Source organism: Drosophila melanogaster, chromosome 2L (genome assembly GCF_000001215.4).
Source record: "Drosophila melanogaster chromosome 2L".
NCBI lineage: Eukaryota > Metazoa > Arthropoda > Insecta > Diptera > Drosophilidae > Drosophila > Drosophila melanogaster.
In genome coordinates, this window is record NT_033779.5 from 18,786,285 (window position 1) to 18,794,925 (window position 8,641).

General features: G+C 40.7%; 1 protein-coding gene across 2 annotated transcripts in view, besides 1 other annotated feature; it reads right to left on the minus strand.

The window, feature by feature from the left end:
- The window catches only part of ham (hamlet), a 30,033-nt gene extending 23,411 nt beyond the window's left edge, over positions 1 to 6,622 (minus strand). The window contains exon 1 of one of the 2 annotated variants that reach the window (NM_001273614.1): positions 5,968 to 6,622. The gene's annotated coding sequence lies outside the window, so the exon portion shown is untranslated. Of the gene's footprint in view, positions 1 to 893; positions 1,217 to 5,967 lie in introns of those variants that run through there. The other variant, NM_001259152.1, reaches the window with a different exon arrangement.
- Positions 5,077 to 5,521: a mobile genetic element.
- Positions 6,623 to 8,641: the final 2,019 nt, after the last annotated feature.

Sequence of the window (8,641 nt, forward strand, 5' to 3'; positions counted from 1 at the left end):
ATTGCAAAATTCAGTTGTAGGTAAATTTTTTTAAATAAATGAAGTGTGTGTTTAAATCAATGTTTTCTCAGCATCAAATTAAACATATTTCGGGTATATAAAGAATAATTTTTAGCTATTAATATTTATATTATTCGCTATTTACTACTTATATGTATAATTTGCAAAATGCCATCACGTTAGTTTACCCTCCACTGTGCGAATTTGTATATCAATCTGCGCTGATCCTGTAAGCCTGGCAACTTCAACTGTGTGTGTGTGTGTCTCATTGACAGGACAGGACTCACTGCTATTGCCATAGCGATTCCCGTTCGGATGCCGATGCCGATGCCTATTCCGATTCTGATTCTGATTGCTATTGCTATTGCAAGGACCGCTGTTCCATTGTTCTGCCTTCGAGGCGGAGCGGAAGTCGCTCTTCTCTGCCGAAAAGGACCCCAAGGAAAAAGTGAAGCAGGGCAAGTTCTCAAGTCAAAATGCGCGAGACAGACGAGCGGGGTCAGGACTATAATTATGGCAAGGTCAAACCGTTACGAGTGCCGTTGAAGATCGCGTCTGTGCAGAAGGAGGAGGGGGAGAGGGAGGCGTGAACTAAGAAGATCGTAACTTAATACCAGCCAAAGCTGCAAACTCTGGAATCTGGATCAAGATTCGAACCCATCCCTGCAGCACGCGCCCTCGAATCGAGTTTACCCAAGTGCAATTTGCAGTGTGCAACGGAAATGGTAGAAGAGGAGCAGATACCCTCTGCTTCCTGTCTTGGCACACTTTCCACTAAAATCACATCTGCCAGGATCTCGATTGCAGCAGGGTGGTTCAGGTACAACCGGTGATCAGACACACTGGGGATCTGACCTCAAAAGATGAACAATTAATTGAAAAATGTCACTCACATGTAACCCTTTTTTATTTGCGGCTTTCTTCGGGATTTTCATGTATTTTGCCAAATTTTTAATTATTTTTATTTTTTTTTTTGCACAACACTTTTAATTAGCGTGAGAATAACGTCACTATTTTTATATATTTTTTTTTTGGTTAGTCTATTTATTTGGGACTGTGCAGCTTCCTCTCATTTATCAAGCGAACTCGAGGGCTATCTTTTTCCATTTTGCCGACGCTACGCAATACCGCACACCGCGGACCAGAGATTGTCATAAACTAAGTCCGAAGCTGGCCGATCGACAATTAATTGCCTTTCTCGTAAGTTGGCGCTAAGCAAGCGCATTCGAAGCACTTTTGTGAGAATCGGGGGAATAAGAGCGAGCTGCTAGCTGCTCACAGAACGTTAAAAATAGAAGAAAACCGACAAGTGATTCTGAATTCGGGAGAGACCTCCAAAAAGCAGCGCCAGCAAAACCTTATCAAAAAAGCCACTTCGTGTTCGAGGATCGTACCCAAGCAAACGCGCCGAGCACTTGATCGAAAGTATAATATACTCTCAGTTCTCTTAGTTAGTAGTTAGTATCTGTGATGGGGCCCACATTGTAGGCATGTGTACTATGCACCCCGCGACTGATATCTATAGACTATTTACTATCTATTCTATGACTTGAAAGCAATTTATGGAGCAGGGAAAACGGCGAAATACAATATGCACTGCGAGAAGGGACCTGTTACTCATATGATTAGTGGTTAGCCAACTTGGATACATGAATGAATGGTGGGAAAACGTCGCGATAGGCCCTATCTTTATAGCTGTCTATCAGAGCCGTTATAAAGTTGATTACTAGTTTACAATAATGGCATAAATATGATCTAAGCCTAATTGAACTTTGACGGAATGTACTATAAATAATACTGTTTGAAAGCGAAATATCAGGGGACAACAATATAATAGCTTCTTAGACTGTTGTGCCATACTTAATATTCTCAATAAGCAGCCCTTCTAGAATTGTGCATATTAGCTTACTGTTCTTATACGGTAGTTGCAAAATATTTCGTATTTTAATTTATTTAACGGGTATCACCTACCCCAAGTATTAGCTTTCTTTAGAAAACTATATTTATAAAGTGTAGTATCTGTACCTCCCGCATATCGGAACTATCCTCACTGACCACTAGGCTTTTTTCTTCCATAAAACATAAACAACGTTATAGGAGACGGTTCACGTTGATAAACAATAGACCAGTGACAAGACACTGACAGTTACGCCGATAAAACCAAGCCCGCTCAAATACCATACCCACATACCCCTTGGTGTGGGGTATCATTATTCCCATGCACTGTCCACTCGGTTTCCATTTAATTCGTCATCTAAATAAATATCTTGTGGCATAGTCCAGAGTTATTTATCTGCAACAAAAACCTTGATGTAATGTCGTAAACAAAAGACAATACTGGGACTGGGTCGTTCAGATAAACTGGACACTAGGAAAAGTATCTTTGCTTGAGAAATAGAGCTATCAAGTAATGAAAAGTGTTTTGACCAAGTGTATGTTTATTTCCTATAATATTATTTAGTGAGATGGATTATCCCAAAGACTAGATACCCTTTAAATATATATTATATATCCAGCTATACAGCATTTTATCCATATATGTAGCAACCGTCTTTCCGGCACAAAATACTAAACTACGCCTCGCTTGGAACCCCTTGTCTTCGGCCATATAACGTATACGCAGGGTCTGTCCAGGCCTATCATCGACTGTTTCTATCTAGACAACAAGGTTGGTCTGTGTGCAATCGAGGCGACAAGAAACACTTTTGCTTTCGGACAGTAAAACGTCGAACTTTGTGAAGTCCGAAACCGAATAGAGTCGAGTTGAATCGAATCGAATCGTTGGGAATTGAAACGAGCAAATAAATGTCAAAAGTGTGTATTCGGCAATAAATTGTCGAAATTGGAAGAATAATTCGGGTGTTGTAAATCCATAAAAATATCAGGTGCGATGCATGCGCCATATCCCCCGCCCCTTAACCCGCCTAATGCCCCACTCCCGATGATATTTTCCGTTCTTCTGCGATGAAGCAACGCAATCCAAAAAAAAAAAAAATATAGAAGCGTTGAAGGAGAGCTAAGAACGCACAAGTGCACAATAAAACCGTAGTGAAACGTGCGCTCTGATAGATGATATCATCAGGAAATACGAACATACATAGATTCTCTCTTTTTTTTTTTTTAGTGGAGCGATTTCCATGTGTGCTTAACCCAAATTTCACCGGTAGCTCGAAGTCGATTTTCTTGGTTTAATTTACAATTAAATGCATTAAATTCAAAAATTCATCGGGATAGTACCGTTTCAAATTGTGTACCTATAATAAAAGCAGCTATCAAAATGGATAATATATGCATTATGCAATAACCCAATACAAATACGTTGATAACTGTTTAGTAACCAGTGGATTATTATTTTATATAAAGTTTTCCGCTTAAATATTCAAATGTATTCTTTGCCTATCAATAAAAGGTTAAAGTGTAAAGCACTTAGCAGAAAATGGGTTAACCCACTTTTGGCAGAAAGACGATGGCACCTCGCCCAATGGAAAAGATGAAAACAAAAGTCAAGTAGCGCTGGGGGAACTTCATAAATTACTGCTTTATGAGAGTATCCAATAGCACCGACCATAAAGCGTGTCCCACTGATAACCCAGTACTCCACCACTAGCCGCATAATCTTGATCCCAACGCTTATCTGGCGTTTATCTCTGCACGAGCGAAACAAACTTTCGGTCGAAAGAGAACTTGTCTACTGCGAATTGTATCTAGCACCGGCGATCTGACCAAGTTACAGCCGAATTTAAGACGCCCAATTCGGGTCTTCTCCCATTATCTGCCCGCAAGCTGTAAATTCTCCGTGGGCGACACTTTTATTTTGATGTATTTATGACACCTTAATGTGTTGAAAAAGAACCACGGCACAAGTGATTGGTGTTTGAGTCTTCCATTATCAGGCGACACCGAATGTTATGTTTTATGATCCTATATATAGCCGTTTCTTGCCTAATTGAATGATATGATAGCAGGTTTTAGAAAATATTTTAATAGCTCTTAATACAATCGATTCACAGGTCGTAAAAGTGCTGATACTCGGCGCCGATAAGGATTTTACCATCCACCTGAGTCGGCACAACTCACTGAGTAGCCGATCGAGGATTGAAGGCGGTCCGATGATGATGGTGGTGATAGTGCTATGATGATGGTCACGATTGCCCGAAACTTTTGGCTATCGATTGTAGATTATCGCATGTTTTGGTGCTTTTTGGGGACATTTGTGGGGGTAAGTCCATCTGTTCAACAGATTGTAAGAATTCCACAAAAATGTTAGAATTTCGATTTACATTTTCGGAAACTGCCTTCAAGGTTTTCAATCGTAATCCGAACGAAAAATCCATCAGCAATTCGGATGAGATTTTACCATATATCTTTAACGAGCATTTAACCTTATCTAAGTATTTTATAATTTATGATGAAAAAAAAAACTTTAAAACATAACAGATGTAGAAAAATAAGCTCAAATCAGAAACTTTGTATCGCGTCAGGAATTTAATCGACTTTGTTTGAATCAGTCTATTAATAAAACGGAAACGATATGCGATATAAAAAACTGCATTAGGAAATACGTCAGACATTAAACGACAATTGGCTAATCAAACGTTTTCCAGGAAGGGTCAAGGAGAGATCCGATTCTCTTTAAATATTTATATCAGCTACTAAATACTTTTGAAAGTATTCACAATCTGCGTAGATCTCCAAAACAGCGTAATTTTTTTTTTGGTTTCAAGGGCAAAAGATTATAGTTAACGAGCGAGACATTAGCATGGCTTTGAACTAATTCATGTCTGCGATATTTCCCGTTTCTAAAAATCTTCTTATCCATAGCTCAGGAGGAAGCGGATAAATGCCACGAGCTGTACATTGATGTTGTTGTCATGGATATAATCTCAGATTATTTGAGGGCAAGAACGGAACCGCAAGTCAAAATATTTCAGAAAATTTTGATTCCACGTCTTATTCTGTGACGGAATTCCCACTCTCTGGGGATTGCTTTAAATCCATTCCATACTTCTCCTTTTATGTTCCCCAAAGGGTTGATAATATTCTGATATTTCTGAGTCTTACAAATGATTACTCAATCGCAACATAAAACAAGAGAGAACGTCATAGTTGAGATCCCCGACTATCAGATACCCGTTACCCGTTAGTGGAAAAGCGAACGAGAAATTTATATATTTTTCTGACAAAAATAAAAAAGTGTTTAATGTTTTGGGCATGACAAAAAGTTTAATTTAACAAATCGATAAAAATTTACAAAACTGATAAAGTAGTACGAAAATGAAAACCTTTTCAAAACTGTGCGTGTAGCAGTTTTGGGTGGATTGTTCTGGCTCAATCTCAACATTCTAGCTTGTATAGTTCTTAGGAATCTCTCATACGGACGGACGGACGGACGGACAGATGGACATACATAGTCAGATCCACTCGGCTATTGGTCCTAATATAGAATATGTGTACATATATACTTTATATGGTCGAAAACGCGTCCTTCAACCTGTTAAATACTGGTGAAACGAATCTAGTATACCCTTAAACTCTACGAGTAACGGGTATAATTAAATTATGTGATAATTGTATTCTTCAAGGAGTAATATCAAAAATAACTCGACGCTTTTATCAAAAATAATAAGAACATGTCCGAACTGAGCCTATTCATATTCATACGACACTATGCATGACTTTATGAAATGATGTATATTTTATGGTTCCTTATGGGTCTCCTTGGGATAATTTTTTTGAAGCTGTTGAAATATTAATGGGAAAAAACAATTACTCATGTGTTAGTCTTGTTTCAGATTCATTTCAATTTTAATCAAGTCGCAAGTAAATAAGTAATCTTATATTATCTGACGCATATAACATTTCATATAATTCTCTTGGTGTTGAATGAATGCATGAGTTAGACCTACTGCCACTCATGTGGAGCATCGCGAATGTAAATTGAAGAATTCTTTCATCTGAACTACTTACTCACCCTGATTAAATTTCCTGGCAATCGCTTTCGATCGCATGATAATCTCCAGCAGTGACGTCATTAAACTAGACTTTGTTAATATCCGTAGTCCAGAGAAATCAAAGACTGAGGGAAAATCCTTTAGCAATGCACGCGCACTTGGGCCAATGGCATTGACATACTCAGCTTTGTTTTTTCTCGCTTCCCTCAACTCTATCTCACTCTTTAAGCCAAGAAGTCAAAACAATTAAAAATCACTTTTGCAATTCAAGAACACAAGTTTTTCCGGGGTGGACAACCGACACAACTGCATTTGCATAGGAATCCCGAGGGGTGGTGTTTGCAAATTTGTGGCTAGGCTAGCAAAAATCTAGCCGATGTGTCTGTCTTTTTTTTTGTTTTCGTCCTGCTTTTCCTGTTGCACACGCGTCTCGCAAAAAAGTCTGAGTGGGTAGTGGAAAAGTATCGAGAAAAACCCAATAAAACCGACGGAAAAAACGACGACGTTTCTGTTGTTGTTGTTGATGAAAAAACAGTTTAAGGCACACACAGTTGGGAAATGCGAAATCCAAAATGCAAAATGCGAAATGGAACTGGAGCTGGAACCGGTGGAGCTTGGAGAGCAAAAACCACCTGAACACACCTGCCCCACAAAGCTCCTCGAAAGCGACTGACGACGGAACTCGAGGCAGAAAACGGAGAACAGAAGCGGAAAACTGAAAACGGAAAATAAGCTGAGCGGAGCAGAGAACGCCGACTATTTCGTCTATGCGCTATAGTTTCATTTTCCACTCCACCCAGCTTTTCCACCTCTCCCATTTGCTATTTTCCATACCAAGAAGCAGAAAAAAACACAACGAGCCGCCAAAGGCAAGGAAAAAAGGAGACTGACTATCGCGGCGGCAATTATGAAGGAACGGGTGGAGCTCCCGAAACTTCGTCGCACCACCAACCAACCACACAGGCACGTGCTCACCGCGCCAGTGGTGATTTCAGGTGTTTCTGGGGTTTCTGGTGCTTCGGTGGCTTGGGTGGCTTGGGTTGTTTTGATGGCTTGGTTCGTTCTGCGTGTGTGTGAGTGCGGGCAGCCAAAGGACACTAACGACTGGGCACGAAAAACGCAACGTAATTCATGCAAATGAAGTCACGCAAGATTCCCCAACCCACCCAAGAGAGACACAAGGCACCCCGTCCCTCCAAATGAGTCCTTCACAATTACCCATCCAATGGGCTTCTAGCTGGCCGAGTGGAGTGGGGGCTGGGTGGCACCCTCATTGGCTGCAATTGATTCAGGGAATCGTACCTGTCGAGATATATAATGGGGCTGAGATATAGATTAGTTTACAACTTTTAAAGGTAACATTTGTGAATTATAATTTACATTTCCTAAATAATCACATTTTCATTAAGACTGCATTAAATTTTATCAAAGAAATCTGGCGAATAAAAATTGCATTAACTTGACAAAGTTTTTTAAAGGTTTTGACATAAAATCTGGCCTGAAAGGTTTTGTTTTACCTTTAGCTATCTTAATTATTTGAATTACTTTTACTCGATGATTTCCAAAAATTGTTTATCTGTGCAAGCCAACTTAATCCGAATTCGCTGTGAAAGGCTTGGCTAACCGGCTATCTTGGCCATCTATCTATATGGCTGTTATTAAAGCCCAACAGGCCGTGCACATGCCAAGTGGGATTCAGGCCTAAGTCCTTAAGTTAGCCCCTTTTAGCCGTTACAGGACCCCGCTCTGTCGCTTTTCTCACCCACTGAGGAAATTTATGCAACACCCACTGGTGCTCCCCACGAAAAAAAGACCACCCTCTGGCCAATGGGCAGGCAAAAGGCACCACAAAGGGGGAAGGGGTGAGTGTGCTGTCACAGGAGGTTTGTGGGTGGTTGGGGGTTAGGCTGGTAGTGGGTGGGTGGTGTAGATTTGTCGCCTGCTCAGTCCGCGTGTCAGTCGTTTGTCATATGGGACCGACATTGTCCGACGTCTGACGTCGTCGTCTGGAACTCATTTCAAGTACATGCAATCAATATTTTGCTTGCATTAATTATTCATGCTAGGAGGGAGCCACCCCCTTTGATATCCCCCATCCGCAGAGCCCCTCGCCCAGTCTGGATAATAATATTTCTGGCTTTAGCTGCGTTCCAATTCCAGCGCATTGCTGGCATTTTTTCCTTATTGCCAAGCGAGAGGCAAGCAGGCCCCAACGAAAGAGAGGGCGTTACTCGAGAAGAAAGAGAGAGAGAGGAGGCCACCAAGCAGAAGAAGAAGAGGCAGAGTGAGAGGCAAATAGGCAGATCGGGTGGGTGGCAAAGCCATAATAAAAGTAAGTCAGCCGAGGGAAAAACATTTGTTTTTGTTCCATCTCGTAAACGTATGCGAAGATTGTTCGCCAAAGTCCAAATCTTTAACGGTTGTTGCTGCTGTTCAGTTTGGGTCAGATTTATGGAACGTATAATTGGCCCAAACGGATCTTGGCATCCAAATGCGCTGCGCCTTATTAATAATTGCAATTTTCATGGCTGTTTATCTAACTCTTTGTACGTCATTTGGGGCGCCAAGTGTTGGGCTTTTCCGGGCGAGGTGGGAAGGGTTTGCTGAGGAAAATAGGTCCGTTGTGCTATTTTTACACTGAACTTGATCTTGGCAAACAAATATAAATTTACAAAGTACATGCCCACTGG